This window comes from Capricornis sumatraensis, chromosome 3 (assembly GCF_032405125.1).
Source record: "Capricornis sumatraensis isolate serow.1 chromosome 3, serow.2, whole genome shotgun sequence".
NCBI classification, from domain to species: domain Eukaryota; kingdom Metazoa; phylum Chordata; class Mammalia; order Artiodactyla; family Bovidae; genus Capricornis; species Capricornis sumatraensis.
Genome location: NC_091071.1, coordinates 159,083,639 through 159,109,135, shown reverse-complemented (window position 1 = coordinate 159,109,135; position 25,497 = coordinate 159,083,639).

Genomic DNA, 25,497 nt, shown 5'->3' with positions numbered 1-25,497 from the left:
AGGCTGTATATTGTCACCCTGCTTATTTAACTTCTATGCAGAGTACATCATGAGAAACGCTGGGCTGCAAGAAACACAAGCTGGAATCAAGATTGCCAGGAGAAATATCAATAACCTCAGATATGCAGATGACACCACCCTTATGGCAGAAAGTGAAGAGGAACTAAAAAACCTCTTGATGAAAGTGAAAGAGGAGAGTGAAAAAGTTGGCTTAAAGCTCAACAATCAGAAAACGAAGATCATGGCATCTGGTCCCATCACTTCATGGCAAATAGATGGGGAAACAGTGGAAACAGTGTCAGACTTTATTTTGGGAGGCTCCAAAATCACTGCAGATGGTGACTGCAGCCATGAAATTAAAAGATGCTTAGTCCTTGGAATAAAAGTTATGACCAACCTAGATAGTATATTGAAAAGCAGAGACATTACTTTGCCAACTAAGGTCCATCTAGTCAAGGCTATGGTTTTTCCAGTAGTCATATATGGATGTGAGAGTTGGACTGTGAAGGAGGCTGAGCACCGAAGAATTGATGCTTTTGAACTGTGATGTTGGAGAAGACTCTTGAGAGTCCCTTGGATTGCAAGGAGATCCAACCAGTCCATTCTAAAGAAGATCAGCCCTGGGATTTCTTTGGAGGGAATGATGCTGAAGCTGAAACTCCAATACTTTTGCCACCTCATGGGAAGAGTTAACTCATTGGAAAAGACTTTGATGCTGGGAGGGGTTGGGGGCAGGAAAAGAAGGAGACAACCAAGGATGAGATGGCTGGATGGCATCACTGACTCGATGGACGTGGGTCTGAGTGAACTCCAGGAGTTGGTGATGGACAGGGAGGCCTGGCATGCTGCGATTCATGGGGTAGCAAAGAGTCGGATACGACTGAGCGACTGAACTGAACTGAACTGAGGCTCCTCTGTCCATGGGATTTCCCAGGCAAGAATACTGGAGTGGGTTGCCATTTCCTCCTTCAGGGGATCTTCCCAACCCAGGGATTGAATGCATTGGCAGGAGGATTCTTTACCATTGAGCCATCTGGGAAGCCTAGGGAATGAACCTGCCTGTCTTACATCTTCTGTATTGGCAGGTGTGTTCTTTGCGACTAGCGGGACCTGGAAAGCCCTCTTTACTTAAATATGATTGCCTAAACACCACCCTTATGTCAGAAAGTGAAGAACTAAAAAGCCTCTTGATGAAAGTGAAAGAGGAGAGTGAAAGAGCTGGCTTAAAACTCAACATTCAAAAAACTAAGATCATAGTATCCAGTCCCATCATTTCATGGCAAATAAATGAAACGATGGAAACAGAGACAGACTTTATTTTCTTAGGCTCCAAAATTACTGCAGATGGTGACTGCAGCCATGAAATTAAAAGAAGCTCGCTCCTTGGAAGAAAAGCTATGACCAACCTAGGCAGCATATTAAATACCCATCACATTACCTTACCAACAAAGGTCCATCTAGTCAAAGCTATGGTTTTTCCAGTAGTCATATATGGATGTAGGAGTTGGACCATAAAGAAAGCTGAGCATGGAAAAATCGATGCTTTTGAACTGTGGTGTTGGAGAAGACTCCTGAGAGTCCCTTGGACTGCAAGGAGATCCAACCAGCCAATCCTAAAGGAAATCAGTCCTGAATATTCATTGGAAGGATTGATGCTGAAGCTGAAACTCCAAAACTTTGGCCAATTGATGTGAAGAACTGACTCACTGGAAAAGACCCTGATGCTGGGACAGATTGAAGGCAGAAGGAGAAGGGGACGACAGAGGATGAGATGATTGGATGGCATCACTGACTCAATGAACATGAGTTTGAGTAAGCTCTGGGAGTTGGTGATGGACAGGGAAGCCTGGTGTGCTGTAGTCCATGGGTTCACAAAGAGCTGGACATGATTGAGCAAATGAACTGAACTGAACTTAAATGAGGTCTATCCTGACCACTCTGTTTAACCAAAATAACCCTTTTATTTTAGTATAGTTTCAGATTTACAGAGAAGTTGCAGAGATAGTACAAATTTCCCACCTACTTCATACCCAATTTCATCTTTTTTTCACTTTAGTATAGTACATTTGTCACACCAAACAAACCAATATTGATACATTATTATTCACTGAAGTCTACACTTTATTCAGATTTTAAAATTTTTACCAAGCTTCTTTTTCTGTTCTAGAATCTTCTCCATGACACCACATTACATCTAGTCTTCATGTTTCTTTAGGTTCTCCTGGACTATCAGTTTCTCAGACTCCTTCTTTCAGATGACATTAACAGTTTCAAGGCATACTGGTTAGGTTTTCTGTAGAAGGTCTCTCAGTTAAGATATTTTCTACTGTGGTTCTCATAATTAGGCTGGATTAATATGTTTCAGGGATGAAAACCACAAAGCTAAAGTTTCATTTTCATCCCATCATGCCACGATACACACTATCAACATGACTTGGTTGAGGTTATGTTTGTCAGGTTTCTCCAATGTAGAATTACTCTTTTGTTCTTGCTTTCCACAGAGAATTCTTCAAAGGAATGTCACTAAGCTCAGTTTACAATGAAGAAGTTAAGAGATATGTTCTATCTGGTTAAGGAAGGAGTGTGTGCCTGCTCATTTGTCCAACTCTTTGTGATGGCATTGATGGTAGCCTGCCAGGCTCCTCTGTCTGTGGGATTTTTCAGGCAAGAATACTGGAGTGGGTTGCCACTCCTTTCTCCAGGGGATCTTCCCAAGCCTGGGATTGAACTCGTGTCTCCTGGGTCTCTTGCATTGCAGGTGAATTCTTTGTCACTGAGCTATCCTGGAAGTCCAAGGACAGAGTATCTACATAAATTATTTGGAACTTTGCACAGGAAATTTTCTATGTTTGTGTCTATTTGATCATCAGAGTTCACTCATTATTATGTATTTTGTACTATGACTTATAATCCAATACTGTATTACTTATTTATTGCTTAAACTGTTCCAGCTTTGGCCATTGGGAGCTTTCAGTTAGCTCCTATATCTCTTTGAAACAAGTTCATCACTTGTGTGTGTGTGTGTGTGTGTTAGAATGTTGAACATTTCCCTACTTTCTGGCACAATAGTATGCTGCAGGCTTATCTCCTATTCCTGGCTCCAGCTTTGGAGTCAGCCATTTCTCTAAGGAGTCTTGGTCCCTTTTATTAAAGACTGGATAAGAAACCAAGATCTGAGCTCTGGCTATGTTTGTTACTATGGGATATTTTTGCTTTTAGGCTCTCTGTTTCAAAATAAGGAAATATACCAGCCAGTCTTTTGTAATATTGCTCTCACACATTGTTGAGTCCCTACACCCTTTGCTCACTTTTATTTCACATAACATGCATCACCTAATTATATTCTATCTATCTGCCTACTTATGTATGTATGCACATATTTAAGAAAATGTGAGTAAATCAACATTAATCTACAAGTAGAAATAGCATCCATGGTGATTTCCCTTTCCTAGGGGTAAAATTTGATAGGGAAGATTAGCAGTATTACTTTCAAATGCAAAGCACAACACTGTCATTAGCAGTCCTGAGAAATAAAAGCCAAATTTCACTATACACAAGCAATAAATTAAACATCCTTTAAAAATCTTCCCTTGGCCTCAAAGATAAGTAAATATATTTAAAATAAGATATTTTAGAAATGAATACAAATGACATATACAAATAACTATGCATATGTATTCAAGGTTGGACTATAATAGAAAAAAAATATCAATAGAATTGTGATGATTTTCTCTCAACGTTCTTTAAAGCCCTTGAGACTTTATGAAAGTCCAGGAAGATGCCCTGGAGAAAGAAATGATATTTGACGTTTTTAGTAAGTAGAAGTTTTAGTTTCTAAATCTAAAAGCAATGCAAAACTTTTCTTAATAGCATTATATTGGACAGAAAGACCTGTTTTGATACTTGCATATTCATGACATTTAAAATGGCTACATATTATCCCAGTGTATCATTATATAGTGCCATAATTATTAACTAGATCACTATCAATGGATAGGATATTTATATTGTTTCTTATGATGTACTCAACAATACCTCACTGAACATTCTTGAATTAATACTAATTATTTAAGGATAGATTCCTTCAAGTGAAATTTTTTGTGTCAGTGTGGATAGATAAGATTTTATTTCATGTTTCTAAAGTGCTCTTCATGAATATAGAAATTTTACACTTGTACCAAGACTATGTGAAAATAATGAATTCCCCACATGTTTGCTAATATTATGTAATATCATTCTTTTACATTTTTGCTAATCTGGACTTTAATTTGCTTTTCTTCTTTACTATCAGTGAGTATAAACGTCTTTTCCAGAATGTGTTGATCATTTACCCTCCTTCGGTGAACTGCCTTTTCATCTTATTATCCTATTTTTATATTGTGATTTCTAAGGTGTCTTTCTTCCTGATATGTAAGAATTAATTGTATATTAAGAATATTGACATCCTATCATATGTCGCCAATGCTTTTCTAGTGAGTCATTTGATTTTTGACTTTCTATCTGGTATTTTTTCAACTATAAAGCTTTTATTTTTAAGGTAACCAGTCTCTTCCATTATGACATCTGCATTGGCATCACATTTAAAAAGGTAATAGAAAAATTCCATCTTAGTTCATGCTTACATTGCAATATGAACATATGCTTATGTTTTGGAGCATAGTTGTGGTGTTTTGGAGGGCTAAATATATGAGCAATGGAGTTCAAATTGCCATCTTAGAACCAGATATCTTTTTTATTTGTAAATGAAATGAGATTTTAAAATTTAAACAGTTTGTAGACCTCTTAACCTTTTATTGTTTAAAGATGATAAAAAAAGGTACTTTAAATTCTTTCACTTTATATCAGTGTTGATATGTAAAAACAGTTGTTTACGAATCATATGAATATAAATGTTTTGTTCTTAATACTTTTTTCTGCCAGAAGAACTTGAATTCAATTTTTTATTTCCATTGTTACAAAAAAGCACTTTTAGAAAGAAACAAAATAATATGGAAAATGTGGAAATTTTTGTATTCAGTTCACTGTGCTGAAATAAATGGAATTATATGTTATTACTGGCAACTGAAGGATAAGGATGTTACGTAAATTCACATTTGTGCTTACACTTATAGTTGTTATAAAACTGTGAATAAAACAGGTACACTGAGTATTTATTTATTAGTGATTTTATATTGATTCTTCCATCTCTGTTGAAACATATAGTAGAAGGGTTGTATATTAATAGATATTCTGCACCCAGAATTCATAATGTTTCTCTTCCTCATATTTCATGGAGATCAGGAATCTCTAAGACTTGTCAATTTTTTAATCCCTGCCTGCCAAAGCGTGCTTCCTTATGGGAGGATAAGAATGTGCAGAACCCTGAGGGGAGTGGACTAAAGAAGATTGGAAAATTGTGAGAAACCATGGAGTGGGCTGAAATGAAAAAGTAAGAAGTCAAAAGATATCCAGAGTAACAAGTAACAAACTCCAAGGCAAGTTTGGCCTTGGAGTACAAAATGAAGTAGGGCAAAGGCTAGCAGAGTTTTGCCTAGAGAACACACTGATCTTTGAAAACACTCTCTTCCAACAACAGAAGAGATGACTCTATGCATGGACGTCACCAGATGGTTGATACCAAAATCAGATTGACTATGTTCTTTGCAGGTGAAGATGGAGAAGCTCTATACAGTCAGCAAAAACAAGACCAGGAGCTGACTGTGGCTCAGATCATGAACTCTTTATTGCCAAATTCAGACTTAAATTGAAAAAGGTAGGGAAAAACCACTAGGTCATTCAGGTATGACCTAAATCAAATCCCTTACAATTAAACAGTGGAAATGACAAGTCCATTCAAGGGATTAGATCTGATAGAGTACTTGAAGAACTATGGATGAAGGTTCATAATCTTGTATAGGAGATGATGGTCAAAACCATCTCCAAGAAAAACAAATGCAAAAAGGCAAAAGGGTTGTCTGAGGAGGCTGTAAAAATAGCTGAGCAAAAAAGAGAAGAGAAAGGCAAAAGAGAAAAGGAAAGATATATCCATCTGAATGCAGAATAGCAAGGAGAGATAAGAAAGCCTTCTTAAGTTCGATGCAAAGATATAGAGGAAAACAATAGAATGGGAAAGACTAGAGATCTCTTCAAGAAAATTAGAGATACCAAGGAAACTTTTCATGCACAGATGGGCGCAATAAAGGACAGAAACAGTGTGGACCTAACAAAAGCAGAAGATATTAAGAAGAGGTGGCAGGAATACACAGAACTATACAATGAGATCTTCATGACCCAGATAACCATGATGGTGTGATCACTCACCTAGAGCCAGACTTCCTGGAGTGCGAGATCAAATGGGTCTTGAGAAATATCACTATGAACAAAGCTAGTAGAGGTGTAGGAATTCCAGCTGAGCTATTCAAAGTCCTAAAAGATGATGCTGTTAAAATTCTGTACTCAATATACCAACAAATATGGAAAAGTCAGCAGTGGTCACAGGACTGGAAAAGGTCAGTTTTCATTCAAATCCCAAAGAAAAGAAATGCCAAAGAATATTAAAACTACTACACAATTGCATTCATTTCACACACTAGCAAAGTAATGCTCAAAGTTCTCCAAGCTAGCCTTCCACAGTATGTGAACTGAAAACTTCCAGATGTTCAAGCTGGTTTTAGAAAAGGCAGAGGAACCAGAGATCAGATTGTCAACATCCTTTGGATTATAAAAAAAGCCAGAGAATTCCAGAAAAACATCGACTTCTGCTTCATTGACTATGCTAAAGCCTTTGACTGTGTGAATTACTACAAACTGTGGAAAACTCTTAAAGAGATGGGAATGCCAGACCACTTGACCTGTCTCCTGAGAAATCAATATGCAGGTCAAGAATCAGTAGTTAGAACTGGACATGGAACAACAGACTGGTTCCAAATTGGGAAAGGAGTACATCAAGGCTGTATATTGTCACCCTACTTATTTAACTTAATACAGAGTACATCATGCGAAATGTGGGGCTGGATGAATCACAAACCGGACTCAAGATTGCTGGGAGAAATACCAATAACCTCAGATATGCAGATGATACCACTCTTATGGCAGAAAGGGAAGAGGAACTAAAAAATCTCTTGATGAAGGTGAAAGAAGAGAGTGAAAAAGCTCGCTTAAAACTCACCTTCAAAAAACTGAGATCATAGCATCTAGTCCCATCACTTCATGGCAAATGGATGGGTAACAATCGAAACAGTGAGAGACTTTATTTTCTTGGGCTACAAAATCACTGCAGATGGTAACTGCAGCCATGAAATTAAAAGATGCTTGCTCCTTGGAAGAGAAGCTATGACAAACCTAGACAGCATATTAAAAAGCAGAGACATTACTTTACTGACAAAAGTCTGTCTAGTCAAAGCTATGGCTTTTCCAGTAGTCATATATGGATGTGAGAGTTGGACCATAAAGAAAGTTGAGCACCGAAGTATTGATGCTTTTGAACTGTGGTGTTGGAGAAGACTCTTGAGAGACCTTTGGACTGCAAGGATATCAAACCAGTCAATCCTAAAGGAAATCAGTCTTGAAAATTCATTGGAAAGTCTGATGCTGAAGCTGAAGCTCCAATGCTTTGGGCACCTGATTCGAAGAGCTGACTCATTAGAAAAGACCCTGATGCTGGGACAGATTGCAAGCAGGAAGAAAAGGGGACGACAGAGGATAAGATGGTTGAAAAGTATCACGACTCAATGTACATGAGTTTGAGCAAGCTCTGTGAGCTGGAGAAGGACAGGGAAGCCTGACGTGCTACAGTCCATGGGACGACAAAGAGTTGGACACGAATGAACCACTGAACAATGACATGATGTGGGCTGAGCATTCCACTTTTGTAAGCTCTCACTTCTCCTCACGCCCTTCTAGGTCTCAAAGTCTGGACCTCTTTGATGGTGACATGCCAGGCTGCCACTGCTGGGCATGCCAGCAGACCACTGACAAGAGGCTACTGTGGATCCGGCTCCCTAGAGCCTTTGTTGGAAAACAGACTGAGAGCACAATTGGCGATCTTTAAATTCCACTCCAAATAATGATATTTACACAGTTGAGACAGAGTACTCAATGGGGTGGGCTGAAGACCCTGAATTAGCCACATCGATCTCGGCAAGTGATGGATATGTTCCCCACTGCAGGGAAGAAGCACGCAGAATGAAGAGCTTTATCTTCTATTTAAAAACTCCATGGACAAATCCATCAGGCTGTTTGACAGGTAAATTAAGCAGGGTTCCAGTTTCCAAGGAGCCCAACTCATATTCCCCTTCAGGAGCTTAACTGGCTTTAAAACCTGCCTCAGAATTTATGCGTCTCGGTCTTCCTCATGGTCAGAGCCAACTCACTGGGAGCCACCCACAGCTGCTGCCGTTTCTCCTGGATGTGGCTATTCCTGTAACAGACAGGCTTTTCTTCTTGAAGAACCCACCCAGAGGGTAAGTCATTCCTTTGCTGAGCTTGGGGAAAGCTGTGGCAGTTACAAGGCACATTTTGGTCATTGATGGACCGTGACATTGAAGTCAGTAAATTCCATTTGGGGACAGAGATTCCCAGACCTTATTTTCACTAGGATTGAAGAAGTCATAGCCCCAGTCCAAAAAAAGAAAAAGAAAAAAACAAACTGCACAGGCCTCTTTCCTGAAGAGTGATATTCTGAAGGGAATGGGAACTCCCTAAATCAACTAATTATGTGTCAGATATTTATTAAGCATGTAGTGTATGTAGGTGCCTGAAACATGAAAATGAACAATAAATAATACATCGGAGGTCTTGTCCACAAGGAATAAAATCCTCAGACCCCATGCACATGTCTCATAAGTGCTAGCACCTAATTAGCTTGCAAGCTAAGGGCAATGTGCTGGTCATTGCAGAGAAATACAAGTGAATGACATTATATATGTCTTCCTAGTCTCTGCCTCTTCATCACGGTGACTACCATCTTTCAGGTTTTCCATGAGCCTAGCCCTGAACTAAACACTTTAATTTAAGCCTTGTATAATTGTATCAATTATTCAGTATTTATCTGATGTGACAGGTGAGGGGATAGATGCTCAGGATGTTTCATCCATTCCTTCTTTATTTTTCAACTGATATTGAGTGTCAGAGGCTGTTCTGGGGTCTTGCTCTACAGGTCTGGGAGCTCCAAAGTTTCTCAGGCACCAAGTTATGTCTCTGTTCACATCACCTCCTCCTGGTGGCTGTGCCCCATTTCAAACCCGAAGGTAGCACAAAGCAGACTTAGGATGGGAACTATGCCATTGGGGGGATTGTGGGACCCTGATTAACCAGAACAACGTTCATCTTGATTGAATATATGTAACCAAGGAGGGCTTCCTTGGTAGCTCAGATGGTAAAGAATCGTCTGTAATGCAGGATACCAGGGTTCGATCCCTGGGTTTGGAAGATCCCCTGGATAAGGGAATGGCTACCCACTCTAGTATTCTTGCCTGGATAATCCTATGGACAGAGAAGACTGGAAGGCATAAGTCTATGGCGCCACAAAAAGTTGGACACAACTGAACAATTAACACTTTCACAACCAAGGAAGGAAAGAAGGCAATTATATTTCATAAAAAGGGCAGGAACAAATGTGGCTTCCCAGTTCTCTCATTTTAACAACACTTGAATAACACAGATTCTACATTTCCTGAGTACTTTGATTAAAGACAACTCCTTGCACACGTCTTCTCAATCTTCTGAATTTGTCAGGGTGAACTCCAATGCTACCACTCCAGAAAGGATTTCCCTGTCTATTCTAATAAGAGTAAGGTTGTTACAGGCATCCAGGCATAGATCTACAGTGTTGGTTGAACCCTGTAGGTTTTATTTTAAATAATGATTATTCTTAATTATGGGTCTTTTTGTCTCTCTCCCTTGTGTACTCGGTCTCTCAGTCATGTCAAACTCTGCGACTCCCTGGATTGTCTGTAAAAGAGTCATTTATTTCTCGTGTACCACTTATTCTAGGCTCAGTGCAGAGAAGAGAGGGGATGTTCAGTAGATATGCTCTTGAATAAATAGATATTTTATCCACAGGGAAATATGGCAATCTAGTGAACACACCTATGTGTAGGGTAGAACAATCGTTAGACTTGTCTGAATAACTGTCTTCACATAATGTGGAAAGAAACTGGGCTTTCTATATTACCGATGTGCTTTCTACATTATCATAGACAATGGAGGCTGCTGTGAAACGTGGCTTGTGAAAAGAATGCATATGTCAAGCTCTAAAATATGCAGTGCCACACATCACGAGGATTGACACACAGACAAAATCTATGTAAATGAACCACTGATCAAAGATAAACTTGTTAGGGAAGCAGACTTTCCATGACACCAATCTATACATTTCTGAAGTTTTCACTGCATTATTCATTTATAGGAAGTGTTCATGGGTCTTGGCATTTACTTTTAGGGAAAGTGTATAATAAATAGACTTTGGAACGTCTTCTCAAGCACACTCTTCTCTGAGGGCAGGATTTAGCACATTTGGGGATAAGACAATTTGGAATACATTATTTAAACAAACGGGTTCTGGAATTGAACTGTTGGGTTTAAAATTCAGGTGCTATGTGTTTTATAACTTTGGTGAGCCTCAGTTTTCTCAAAAGTGAAATTGAGAGGATAAGATGATAATAGCTTTTATCTAATGTGTGTGTGTGTATGTGTGTAAGAGAGAAGACTGAGAAGATCTTGACGAAAGCACTTACGGTGTTTGGTGCTATATGATACACTTTTACTTGGGTTTAATTACATTGAACGATTTTCTTTTTTAAATCTATTGTTTTCTACTGCTAAGTCACTTCAGTCATGTCCGACTCTGTGCGACCCCCTAGACAGCAGCCCACCAGGCTCCCCCGTCCCTGGGATTCTCCAGGCAAGAACACTGGACGGGGTTGCCATTTCCCTCTCCAATGCATGAAAGTGAAAAGTGAAAGTGAAGTCGCTCAGTCGTGTCCGACCTTCAGCGACCCCATGGACTGCAGTCTTCCAGGCTCCTCCGTCCATGGGATTTTCCAGGCAAGAGTTTATTGGAGTACAATTGCTGTGTTAGCTTCTACTGTACAACAAAGTGGATCAGCTATATGTATACATTTATCCTTTTCCTCCCCCTCATCCTACTACTCTAGGTCATCACAGAGCACTGAGCTGAGTTCCCTGTGTTATCCAGCAGCTTCCCAATAGCTATCTATTTTAAACATGGCAGTGTCTATATGTCAGTGCTACTCTCCCGATTCGTGCCATCTTCCCCTTCCCCCTGCCCTTCTGGGTCTACATATCTGTTCCCTTTGTCTGCATCTCTGTTCCTGCCCTGCAAATAGATGCATCGGTACCATTTCCAAAACTTTGCTAAAACATCTATTTCTATGAACCTATTTGTCTTCTGCTTCTATCTTACTTTTCTCTTCTCCTCTGATTTCCTCCCAAGTGCCAGTAATAGTTGACTCTTAGGAGAAGGCAGGGTGCTGTCTCAGAAAAATTGAAGACAAAGCATATAGCTTTCTAGGGCATGTGCTGTGAGGGGCTGTGGGTAAGTGATCCATTCAGGAAAAGATCTCATCCAATGAAATCATTGTCATCTTTTAGATTAGTCGTCATCTTGGGAAGCACAGACTCCAGCGCCCAGCAGGGATTGTGTGTTTGATTGATTGATGGCATTAATCGCCATGATTCTTTAGCCAACCCTGTAACCATTCTTGTTGCCACATGACTTGCAGTGCTTCTCCTGAGATAGGAGCAGCATGTTTCACTCTGAGTTGGCCATGTATCTTGTGCTGGACATAAGAATGTTAGCTGATAGAACTAATAGAAACTGAAAAAAAAAAAAAAAAAAACCAAAAAACTATTAGACATTTCTGCTTCTTCTTTAGTCCCTCTGTCTTCTCATGAAAACCTGCCTGGACAGAGCTGAGGCATTTGAAATAGCCTCAAAACCATCCTAGATCAGTTGTGTAAGGTCCTGTCAACCTAGGCCAAAATATTGGAGTGGGTAGCCTTTCCCTTCTCCAGGAGATCTTCCCAGTCTAGGGACTGAACCCAGGTCTCCCATGCTGCAGGCGGATTCTTCATCAGCTGAGCCACAAGGGAAGCCCATAAACATGCCTGGAGGTCTAAATGAGACCAGGAGATTGTGCATCTAGGCCAGCCTAAATCACCCAACTGAAGATTCGTGAGCCAAATGAATATGGATAGTTTTAAGTTACTGAAAGTTGGAACAGTTTGTTACCCAGTATTATTGTAGACATATATAACTTACATTGAATATGAGATGGATAGGCTCGTGGAACCTTGTGTAGAATCTTTCTAACATATAACATTTATCATGTTGTACCTAAATGGCTCTATATTAGTTAAGCCCTGACTATCTCATCAACCACATCCCTTTTTCTCCCTATACTCCAAAACTACTTCTCTCAAATTTGTACTTATATTTATGAATATAGCATAGATTTAGACTTAGACTTTGTTGCCTGGAAAGACCACTTGCAATGAATTAAATTTCTACTTGTTCCTTGGTTCTTATTTTAGGAATCTTTTTTCTTTTTTTTTTTTGGAAAGCCTATGTAGACCCTGTAAGATAAGTTTAGGTAACTCTCCTCTAGGTTACCTAACACAGCACTTCATGATTTCACTTTCTTGGTTCTTATCATATGTTGGTGTCATTGCCTGTTTCCTGGCTTCACTGGGATCCATGTTCTTAGAGAGCTAAAGACTTTTATTTTGTGTTTTATGAACCATTGCCTTTTCAGTATGAAGCTCAGTGTCTGGCACACAATTTGTGCTCAACTAATAAATGTTAAAGGAATAAATGAAAAAGACGTTGAACTCATAGGCAAATGGGAGAAATGATGGTATTGTGAAGATCCATGTCCCAGGACAAAGATAAAAAGTGAAACTGACAGGAAAGAAAATGTTAGGCTCTTCTGCAAATTGATAATGTTCAAGCCACACAGAACAGTCTCCCACTCTCCAGACCTTTTCTATAGGTTACAGGCAAAGATCAGATATCATCCAGATTACTAAACTAAAAGAGTTCTTGTTTTATAAGCAAGGGGAAAAAAAATTATAAGTAAATCACCTTTGGGGGCAGCAAGGGGGAAAAATTATAAGTTAATCACCTTTGGGGGCAGTCAGAGTGTCATCTGCAATTAAGCAACATGGATGGGGCTTTACTTCTTTCCTAAGTAAATTAAAGAAAATGAGAAAGTAAGACCCCGTTTAGAACTTCTTTTACAAACAGTTGTTTCCAAATTTTGGATATTATTTTAGACAGTGAATTTATAGATTAAAATAAAAAAGCCAAAATGCAAACAAATTGAGGAACACAAACCTTTTGCACTAAAGACTTTTTTCCTATGTTACCAGGAAAATTAATGAGTGTGTGATTTGGGCATTCATCATCTTATGGTCATAAGATTTTAGATGAGGAGAAACTCTTCAAGATTTTCTAACCAGTCTTATTTAACCCAGTGTGTTTGAAAATGAATGGAACACACATTTGATGTCCTGAGTCTATTCTGACTCACTTCTGCCCCAGCAATTAGAATTCAGCTCCTCCGAGTCTGAGTCTTTCCTTTGGACTTCCTACACTTTTATTTTCTTGATAATTTAGATCATAAAATGTGAATTTTAACCCACTGTTTTTTTTTTTTTTCTTATTTACAGAGGATAATTGTTTTGCAATGCTGTGTCAGTTTCTGCTGTACAACAACTTGAAGCAGCTGTAAATATGCATATATACCCTCTCGCTTGAGCCTCTCTCCCACCAAGCCCCTGATCCCACCCCAGCCCCATCCCTCTAGGTCATCACAGAGCACCAGGCTGAGTTCCCTGGGCTATACAGTAGCTTCCCACTAGCTATCTATTTTACACTACCCTGTAGTGTATATAGATATATCAATGCTATTCTCCCAATTCATACCCCTCCTTCTTCCTCCACTGTGTCCACAGTTCATTCTCTACATCTGTGTCTCTTTTCCTGCCCTGCAAATGAGATTATCAGTACCATTTTTCTAGATTCCATATATATGATTGCTTACCCTTTCTTACCTTACAAATAAAAATAATTCCCCAAAGCTGTGATTGCCTAAGTTAACCCAAATGATAGTGAGAAAGGTAAAATCGGGCCCTGAAAATTTGCAGCTCTTTCAGTGTGTGTGTGTGTGTGTGTGTGTGTGTGTGTGTGTTTTACCACAATGCACTCTCTTTGACCCCTTTCCTCACACATTCCACTGTGTTGTGCAGAATCTGCATGGCTGGAATGAATACAAGTGGAAGGGGAAGTTAAATCCATCTAAACTGTAAAATGTAAGGGAGATTTAACATTCTTATGTCCTCTGGAATGCTATGGCACATTCATGGTTCATGTAGTCAGCAACCTAAAGGTCGGGCTTTCACTGGTATTCAGTATAAAGTATGTTGTAATGTTGACAGGCTATATTTTTACAGTGGTGCTAAAAGATTAAAATAAATATATACCAATGTTGATCTTAACAAATGTATGCACAGAAGCTAATAGAGGTAACATCAGTTTTCAAGTCTGTAATTGTTTATCCATATGTTGCAAATGGTAGTTTTTCCAAAATATAATAATTTGGCACTTTGTTCTGTAGATTTTTTTTTTTTGAGAAGGAGAAAATAAAATTAATATTGGAAGATCTTGATTTCTAGACTATATTACTGAGGGAAAAAATTACGATCCGGGTTTTCAATCAGCTTTTCAACCAGCTGTATGGGAATTCCATCTCTATAAGTCTTTCTGTGTCACAATTTTTGCTCCTCTAAATACTACAGGAATAAATACCCCATGCTCTCTAACTTTTCACAAGGGAGCGTGTCACAAGTCTAAGGTCTTGGAATCTGTAGGATGATGTATTACTTGTCCTCTAGTTCTGTGCCCACATTTGTCTTGTCCCTGTGCTGCAGGGACCCCCAAATTTCCTGCCAATAGGGCTCAATGACTATTCATTCCTCTTTCTGCTCACATCCCCAAAACTAATGACAGGGTTCATACACATCGCTTGAGAAGAATTGCCCCTGTGAGGGAAGAATTCTCTTTCTCAAGAAGATAGTTCTTTGATTCAGCCTGTATGAACATCTCAGCACTTAAAAGGTTGTGCTGTAATTTCTAGGCTAGAGATCTTTCAGATGAGGTTGTTGATAAGAAGCATATCCAGTAGTCAGTACAAGTCCCTGGATCTGGCTCCCCATGTATACACTCTGCGTTTCACAGCTGTGCACATGTCCTTCCCTCCTTGCCATGTCCTACCTCTCTGGAGGACCCTCTAGAGGAGCTGCCAGCTTCAGCTTCCCTCCTTTGCGTTGAGTCTTAAGCGTATTGATCAAGGATCATTCCTCTTTCCAAGCAGCTGAACTTAGTTCATGTACATTTTACCTCTGGGATCCTTCAAGAGCCCTTCTCAAGAGCTCCTGAGATCCTTATCTGGTCTCCTTTTTGATGATTTTTTCCCCTAGGTGAAGTATTTATATTGACACTTTAATAATGAGCTGGGGGACTTTGGCAGTCCAGTGGTTGACTCAGCACTTTCACTGCAGGGAGCATGAACTCGAGTCTTGGTTGGGGAACTAAGATCTCACATGCCTTACAGAGGGGCAAAAAATTATATATGTAAACTTAATAATGTGTGGAAGGTAATGTTTAAGCTAGATATATACACATGATTGTAGGAGAGGGCTATGTAGCCAGCATAAATGTAGTCTATCATTTCATAGGTACCTTAGGCTTTAGATTTATCAAGAGATTTTAAAGTTACCATCTAAGGAACTAACTCATATTGTTTATAACAATCTTTTCTGAGACTACTTTTTCTATTTAGCATCCTAAAGGTTTTCCTCCCTTCTAATTTTCTATCTATATTTCTACCCCTATTCAATTGCAGTAGGCACTTTGTTTGCTTTTACTCAGAGTGATACCACCCCGAAATGTCTTTCCTGGATTTTCTGCTTACTAAAATTTATTCAAATGGCAGGGCTCAGGGCAGATGTCCCAGGAGGAATGAGCAAACACTCCCTTATGTTTCAATCAGAAGCAAGCATTTCCTACTCTGAACACCCACTGCCAGTTGCTGAGTTCATGTATTGTGTTGTGGCCTCTTATTTGTGTTGGGCATGTAAAATACATGTGTCTGTTTATTTTTAATATTTAATAGTGTTTATTCAGTACTGTTTGTTTTTGTGCCAACAAATTAGGCAGAAGGAAAATCACTGTTACTCCCTGACTTTCGCGTGTTGAACGCAAAACCACAGTCACTAACTCAGAAGCCCAGGAACATGCTTTCATCAGCAAAGGTTTCAGACTCCTCCAGCTACTTGATACCTTCTTAAGTGTTCTGTGCCCTCTCTCAGTTGCTCCAGGAAACCAAAGATAAAATAAAGAATTTTGAATAGACAAAGTAATGGAGAAATCACCCATGATGATCACCTATTAAATTGTTTTCATCATAACCTGAAATGTAAAGAATACAGGAAGGAAGGTAATATATCTTTATGGAATCCAGGTGGATTTACATAGATTGGTTGCTGATTTCTGAAAAATATTTGCTTACAAGCAATGTCAGAGTAAAGAAATAAAGTTTATTTGTCATAAGGATGCTGTGAAGAGGCAACCTGGGTTTCACTAATGATGAATTTTGGACTAATAAAGGAAAGCTTTGCAAACAGCAGTATCAACTTTCCTGCAGCAAGTTGTTGTAACATTTATAACATGTTTAGTCTGCTCTTGTTAAATGGCTTCAGGAATGATAAGAGATGTCCTTTGATGGAAGATGTGGCTTCATAGGTATCATTTCATATCTGACTTTCAGAACATGAATGAATGTTGACACCACAGAAGGAAATAAAAGGGGGGAATTATCCTAATTTATAAAATGAGATAATAATACTTACATTGTAGAGTTACGATAATGAAATATATATAAACTGCTTAGCTTTGCGTTTAGGGCAAGTCATTTTCCACACATGTTAGGTCTCCTAATAACGGTAGTAATTATTCACTACTTACTATTGCAGGTGTTCTAAGGACTTCATGCGGCTTAGCACATTTTATCCTCTTGACAAACCCTATCACGTTCTCAAAACGCCAAATATAATATAAGAAGCTTAGCGCAAACTTTGCCAGCTGATTGCTAAAGTGATACACATAAAATACCCTTCCATAATTTAGTTCTCAAAGATAAGTTCATAGGGTCAAACATCTTCTACTAATGTGGCTAGAAAATATTATCTCCATTATAAAAGTATGATTGCATAACAATTTCTTTACAATTGCTTTACAGTTATAAAGCTATTACATACACATCTCAATTGATCTCCTACTTAATAGGTTCTATTAAGTAGGAAAAGTAGTTATTATTATCACATTTTACATCTATAGAAACTGAAACTCAGAAAGATTAAACAACCTGCATTATCATGGATTAGAATCAAAGAGCCACTGCACTTGGTAATTCAACTATACGCCAATAAAAATTTTAAAAAAAGTTCAGAGCCTGGTCTCTGAATTCTAGTCTAATATTTCAAGTCTCATATCTATCATCTCCCAGGCCCCATGATAAGTGCAGTTAGGATACTCTGGGTTAACTTACCACAAGGACTCACAATCTGACGGGGCACTAATTCTACTCAGAGACAGTTAGGGATGACTTCCTGCTCCTAAGATCCATATTCTCTTCTTGGACAGACATGAAGAACATGTTTTCCGAACTCCCTTGCCGTCAGGTATGGCCATGTTCATGAGTTCCAGTCAATGGAATGTGATAGAATGGCCATGTACTGTCTCCAATTTCATTTTGCTCTCTACTGTCTGGGTTCAGATGACTACAGGGAAGAAAATTAAATTTTATGCCCAGGGGCACCTATGCAGAGACTGGCACCTTCTCTTCTCAGGTGGCTCAATGGTAAAGAATTCTGCCAGTGCAGGAGACTCAGGGGATGTGGGTGCAATCCCTGGGTTGGAAAGATCCCTTGGAGGAGGAAATGGCTACCCACAACAGTATGCTTGCTGGGAAAATTCCATGGACAGAGGAGCCCAGTGGACTACAGTCCATGGGGTCCCAAACAGTCAGACACTGAGCATGTATGCATATCACTCTGTTCTCAACCAAAAAATATCATAAGATGTTTAGTGGAACACTATGTCTAAAATATAATGACAGTTTTTATGAGACAGAAAGTTCCATGGTCACATGCTCTTGGGCAATTTTGAGTCATATAATATATAATTGGATCATTTGCAGCAGGACTTCTCAGAGCTTTAATTTACAGCACCAGTGAGCTCTGTGCAGAGGGCAGCACAGAGTTTTCAGAATTTTCCAAAGTCATCTGTCACAGCCAACCAGTGTTCCAGCAAACATATGTTGGCTCCACTGCACCATACTAAGCCTTATTTCCGATTCATACAGAACTTCTCTTTGAGTTTGGTGAGAAAAGAAAGTGACATCTCTCTTATCTCTGACAACAAGCTGCCTCTAAGCTAGTTACTGGGCTTCTCAGGTGGCACTAGTGGTAAAGAACCTGCTTGCCAGTGCAGGAAAGACCTAAGATCCCCTGGAGGAGGGCATGGCAACCCACTGCAGTATTCTTGCCTGGAGTATTCCATGGACAGAAGAGCCTGGCAGGCTACAGTGCATAAAATCACAAAGAGTTGCACATGACTGAAGTAACTTAGCATGCATGCAAGCTAGTTCCTAGTTATTGCTTTGGGCTTTAACTTTCCCATCTACAAAATATGGCTGTCCTTTGAGGATTTCATTCCCTGCGGTAAGTGTCATGGGTCAGCTGCATGAGGAAGGGGAAGCTATACTGCGCATCAGTATAGCTAAGGGGAATGCCTGGCTCTGGCCTTAAGGAGCTGGCAAATCCAGATCAGTTCATGAGAACCTTCCAGGTCTTGGTGTTTTTATCTGAAAGATAATGAAGCTGAACTCCATCATCTAGTCCTGAGAACCTTTCCATATGGGTCAAAGCTATATGATTTTACTGAGACTAGCACTAGAAAATGGTTTAAGAAATAATAAAATATACAAAGCTGATGAGATCAACCTCAGATAAAAGTGAGACTGCAAATGTTTGGAATAGGGTTACCTGTATAATTGGATTGTGGCCCCTTTTTTTCTGAGAAGGAGGGAAGAAGAGAAGAGTGAGAGAGAGAAAAAAAAATAAGTGTAAGTAAAAGGGGACTAGCCAAGCTGTTGTTATTAGAAGTGTACTGGAAACTTTAGATATTAAGCTTCTCTTTATCTCTCTATAAAGTCACAATTTTATAACATGAAAAAAGAAAATAAGAGTAATACTTTTAGATTGATTTTTAAAACCCTAAAGTAATTAAAGAATATATCATCAATTCAAATAAATTGGTGGAGGAAAACCAAATCCCCAAAAATCAAGGTCTAAAACACATGTTGTGTGTATGCATGCTAAGTTGCTTCAATCCTATCAGAATATTTGTGACTCTGTGGACTGTAGCCTGTCAGGCTCTTCTGTCCATGGAGTTCTCCAGGCAAGAATAGGGGAATGGGTTGCCATTCCCTCCTTCAGGGGAAATTCCCAACTTAGGGATTGAACCTGTGTCTCTTATGTCTCCTGCATTGGCAGGCAGGTTCTTTACCACTAGTGCTTCCTGCTGCTGCTGCTGTGCTTCCTGGGGAGTCCCCAAAATGTAAGCTAATAAAATGCAAATATTGCCTGATGCCCTAATTAGTAGTTTACAGGATGGATATTGTTTTCTGATTCTAAGAATAGCACATCCTTATTTGGAGAAGACTCTTGAGAGTCCTTTGGACTGCAAGGAGATCCAACCAGTCCATCCTAAAGGAAATCAGTCCTGGGTGTTCATTGGAAGGACTGATGTTGAAGCTGAAACTCCAATATTTGGCCACCTCATGCGAAGAGCTGACTTATTTGAAAAGACCCTGGTGCTGGGAAAGGTAGAGGGCAGGAGGAGAAGGGGATGACAGAGGATGAGGTGGTTGGATGGCATCACCAACTCAATGGTCATGAGTTTGGGCAAATTCTAGGGGTTAGTGATGGACAGGGAGGCCTGGTGTGCTGCAGTTCATGGGGTCACAAAGAGTCAGACACAACTGAGCGACTGAACTGAACATGCTTATTAAAAAAATTAGATAATAAAAAAATTAAGAAAATGAAATCATCTGTATTCCCATGAATAGTCAATGTTAGTATTTAGTTATAAACCCTTAGATTTAGTGTGCCTACTCGTAAGTGTATTTTATGAGTATTCTACTCATAAGAACATTTACACTACAATGGGATCATACTATGTATAAGGTTTAATAACAGACTTATTCACTTAATATATCTTATAGAATTTTTCATATAAATAAATGTGGATTTGTTAAGTAGTTTTCATTAGCTAATTATTTAATCAGACTTTAATCAGTTGTCAACATGGTTTAATACCTTTCTGTAAATTTACTGAGTATTTACATGTCTGCTGCAAAAAGATTTGTTTATGTTAATTTAAGCTTAATTAGATCTCATTTGTTTACTTTTGTTTTTATTTTCATTATTCTAGGAGCTGGATCAAAAAAGATCTCGGTGCAATTAATGTCAAAGAGTGTTCTGTCTATGTTTTCCTCTAAGAGTTTTATAGTGTCTGGCTTTGCATTTAGTTATTTCGCCCCTTTTGAGTTGACTTTTGTGTATGGTGTTAGGGAGTGTTCTAATTTCACTCTTTTGCAAGTAGGTATTCAGTTTTCCCAGCACCACTTATTGAAAATACTTTTTCTCCATTGTATGTTCTTGTCTATTTTCTCATAGATTTTTAAAAACTGAGGTACAATTGACATCCAACATCAGGTGTACAACATAATGATTCATTATTTGTATATATTGCAAAATGATCACTACAATAAGTCTTTAACATCTAGTCTGATACATTACATGATTTCATAAACTAATCAAATGGAATTCTTTTTTAAAGAGCAAAGATTTGGGCTGGGAGGAAGAGGTGTGATGAACAAGCACAAGATTTCTTTGACATATGGAGTGGGTAGGCCAAAGATGGTTCAAAGCTAAGGATAATCGCATATTAAATAATTGTGCCCTTGTCGTATTTGTACAGATTCATAGAATTCTGTCTAGATCACATCAAGTTGGGGAACTATAACTGTCTTCCGTCAAATGACCAGGCATTGGTAATTATTCCCATCTTTTATTTAAGGGAAGGATTGTAGTTTTGTGAAGCACAGCTTGGGAAGAAATAAGACAAAAGACAAGGAGAGATATTAATAACTAGCATTTATTAAGTGATTACTACATTCTATGACACAGTGTGGTAAGCATAGTATATCCTAAAACAGCACAGCTTTAAGTCAGCATCTGTTTCTAGCCCAACTTTCCAGGGAGGAAACAAATAATCAGATAACCAGAACTTTAATCAACTTGTCTCAAAATACACAATTAACAAGTAGTGGTCTCTGGCTCCGTTTTTATAATAATGCCAATATACAGAACAAAGGCAAATTAAGACAATGGAAGAATAAAAGCAACTGTAAAATATCCACAAAAAATTCAGTGAAGGAAACCAGTACTCTTTCTAGTACACAGCAAGTGTTCAACATTTTTCCTTTTCTGAATAGTTTCCTTAATTATTACTACTGTTAATTTATTTTATATTTTTAATAGTTAATTTTATTTCATGTTATGCCTGATATTGAGTTTATTTTTCTTGGCTATATTTTATGAAGAATTGGAAGCTACCTTAAATTATCTTTGTAACAAAGAAGGGATCATAAACAAATATACAAATCTTAATATGTGAATCGCTTTTTACAGCCTCATTCAGAAGTGTTTACTATTGTATTTTTTATAATTTATATATTCCCTGATAACCCTTGTTCAAAATGTATTATAAATCAGAGGAATCTACTTAAGACACTTCCTTGGAATTTCTGAGAAAAATCCACAGGATGTTCAATTCCCTGTTGGGATAGAAACTCATGTTATTCATAATCACATATTTGAATGTAATCAGGTCAATATGTAAATGACTTTGAATGTGATCCATTGTGTCTGTATTTTCCTTCAAAGGTTCAGCAAAGTCTGTTTTCTCCAGGGACAGTCTAGTCAATATCTGTGCCTTACACAAGCCAGGAATGTGACATTTAGGGAGCTGAGTGCCATGGAAGAGTGGATTCCTATCTCACTTGCACACTGCACAAAGATTAGCAGTCATAGTGAGGATGACACCAGCATGAAAAATCCTTCCTACTGACTGTAGGCTGGACTTGCTGTTCTAACAGTTCAATACAAATTATTTCTGAGTAATACCCCCTGCAATTACCTGATTAGCAATCCCAATTGCTTTCCCCTGTTTCAAAGACCTTGATTAAATGATATCTTCTCCTGATTACTTTATCAAGTCTGGTTACTATGGATTATTGACAGTTCTATGTTAACTAACCGTGTTTCTTTGGCAACCTGCCAGGCAAATGGGAAAGCAGCTGTTTCTTGAGATGGGGAGAAGGGAAATGCCAATTGATACAGTCCTTGTGGCTTTTGCACGCTGACAGACCATTAGCTGACCTTGAAATTGTTTTGGTGGTTGTTAGAGTGTTTGACATCCCTTTGGACAAAGATTGACAACTAGATAGTAGAGGGTTTAGAACTTTGATGCAAAACTCCATCCCTTTATAGCTTGTAGAAAGCAGGTGTATGGTGTGCTATCTAGAAGAGGAAATATATCATGTTAGCCTGCTTCTCACAGAGTTCCGACTGCATGGACTGTCCAGAGCCTCAAGGTTTAAATTTGACTTTTGCCATTCTTCCTTGTGCTGAAATCATGTGTAAAGGCTGCTGAATAGGCTGACTTTCATCAAATAGCTCCATATAGTGAGAATGGTGATCTTTTTGTATATCTCACTTACAAACCCATGGAGGCTTTGACACAGGGCCACAGATGATTTAAACATAGTCATCTTCTCACCATGATCTTTAAATACAGACTCTTCCATTTCAGTTGTTTTTCTTCTTTTTCAAAATATTAACTTCTCTTTTATATCCTGTGTTTGTTTGTCCTTTTTTTTTTTTTTTCATTTTAATTGTCCATAAATCTGAATCTTGGAGAAAATCAGTAGGCAAAATGTTGGGATAGAAGGCTTGAGATGAGTGAATATTATTTAAACAAACAATGATGTTTGCCTTTTCCTTTTTATTTAATTCCAGTCACATTTTTTTCTCCTTTCCTTTTTAACAAGCTTCAATTTAGAAGAGTTTTCAGTTCAGTTCAGTCGCTCAGTCCTGTCTGGCTCTTTGCAGCCCCATGGACTGCAGCATGCCAGGCCTCCCTGTCTATCACCAGCTCCCAGATCTTACTTAAACTCATGTCCATTGAGTCAGTGATACCATCCAACCATCTCATCCTCTGTCGTCCTCTTCTCCTGCCCTCAATCTTTCCCAGCATCAGGGTCTTTTCCAGTAAATCAGTTTTATGCATCAGGTGACCAAAGTATTGGAGTTTCAACTTCAGCATCAGTCCTTCCAATGAATATTCAGGACTGATTTCCTTTAAGACTGACTGGTTGATCTCCTTGCAGTCCAAAGGACTCTCAAGAGTCTTCTCCAACACCACAGTTCAAAAGCATCAATTCTTCAGTGCTCAGCTTTCTTTATGGTCCAACTCTCACATCCATACATGACTACTGGAAAAACTATGACTTTGACTATATGGACTTTTGCTGGCAAAGTAATGTCTCTGCTTTTGGATTTATAGAATTATTGTGATGTTAGTACAGAGAGCTCCTGTTTTCCCCACACCAGGTATGGAATACTTATTACACTTAAACCTCAAATTACTGAGGTCCAGCCCCAGCCCCAGTTGGATCCAGGGTATCCTCTGGGGGATGGCATCAGCGACCTAGACAAATAATTTATTTAGAGATATAGAAAGAGATAAAGAAGGAATATAGCAATTAGGAAAATATAGGAGAGAAAGAGGCTGATATTCCTCGGTTTACACAGAAAATCAATAAAGTCTCGAGACAAGAGACTTGCACCGGCTACGTAAGGCCACAGGTACCAACTTGAATAGCGGAGGGTGGCCCACCTTGGGCTCCCTCTTGCGTGGGTCTTAGAAGCCCAGGCAAACAAGTAGACATGGTGAGCCTCTATGCTCCAGATGGGAATTCAGCCTGAAAAGGAGAATAAGAAAGAAAAGACAATGCGGAGAAACTAGACTCTCGAGAAACTGGCCCGTCTCTTTATTTTTCAGGAAACCTTTTCTACTTTAACTTGTACATACATAGAGATAAATGTAAGAAGTAGAGTTACGCAGGTTCAGCTGCTCTGACCCTTATCTGAAGACCGAATGTTCTTTGCATACCTTTGTTCTTACAAGGGTCTTACGTTTGTTTACAATATCTTCTGGTCTGAAGACAGATTAACATTTTATGGCCCCATATTTCTTTCTATTGATAAAGTTTAGTCAATCAGAAAACTTGTTTTCCCTTAAGATCTACTTAGTCTTAAGATAGTGATAAAGTTACATTCTTACATAGAAAGGATACAGTGATTTATAACAAAGAAAGAGGAGTATAGTAATTTATACTAAAAAGAAAAATTCATTAACTCAAAAGTCTAGTATTGCTAACATCAAAACTACTATATTTCTTTTTCTACATTCCAATTATATTGATTAACATACTCCCAGGTGCCTAAGGATACGGAGGCCTGGTGGCAATCATTAACTCAGCAATGAAACCCTTCACCAATATGATTTTTATCTTTAGAAAAGCCCTATGCTAACTAAGACTTTCAAAATACTCCAAACTCTCTGTGCTGTTTATGGTTGAGAGGTTGTAAACAATCATGTGCATAGTAGCAAGAGTGTGGATAATCCTGTCACACAAGCTAGTCTGCCAGCAGAGAGGTTTGACTGAGACACTCCTGTTAACACTCCTGTTAACTGGAGCTCTAAGTTAATTTTCCAGAGAAAGGTGGTCGGGGATAGCCCCTGTTAATGTCAGAAGAGTGTAGTATAACAGACAGAGTTTGGTTTTGGGGGTAGATGCTCGAGCAGATCTAGGGGACCTCTTGAGTCTTGATCTTGCCCGCATGACTTTGTCATGGGTGGGGTTGGGGAGTCCCTAGAGTCCTGACCTGCCTTTGCCCGTCAGGGCTCTTCTTCATGACCTTTGCTGTGGGTGGGATCTCCCGTGCTGGCTTCCGGCACCAAATGATAAATTATTACTTACTAAAGTGCATAGATTATTCAGAATGTCCTTCGTTTTTATCTAATGTCCTATTTCTGTCCCAGGATTTTGTCCAAGATACCACATTTTATTTAGTCCTCATGTCTCCTTATGTTCGTCTTGACTGGGAGAGTTTCTGAGACTTACTTTGTTTTTTAAGAAGTTGACAGTGTTGAGACCTCCTAGTTAGGTATTTTACAGACTGACCCTACATGCAAAGAGTAATTTTACAGTGGAGGAACCTGAAGAATATGACCTCAAATCT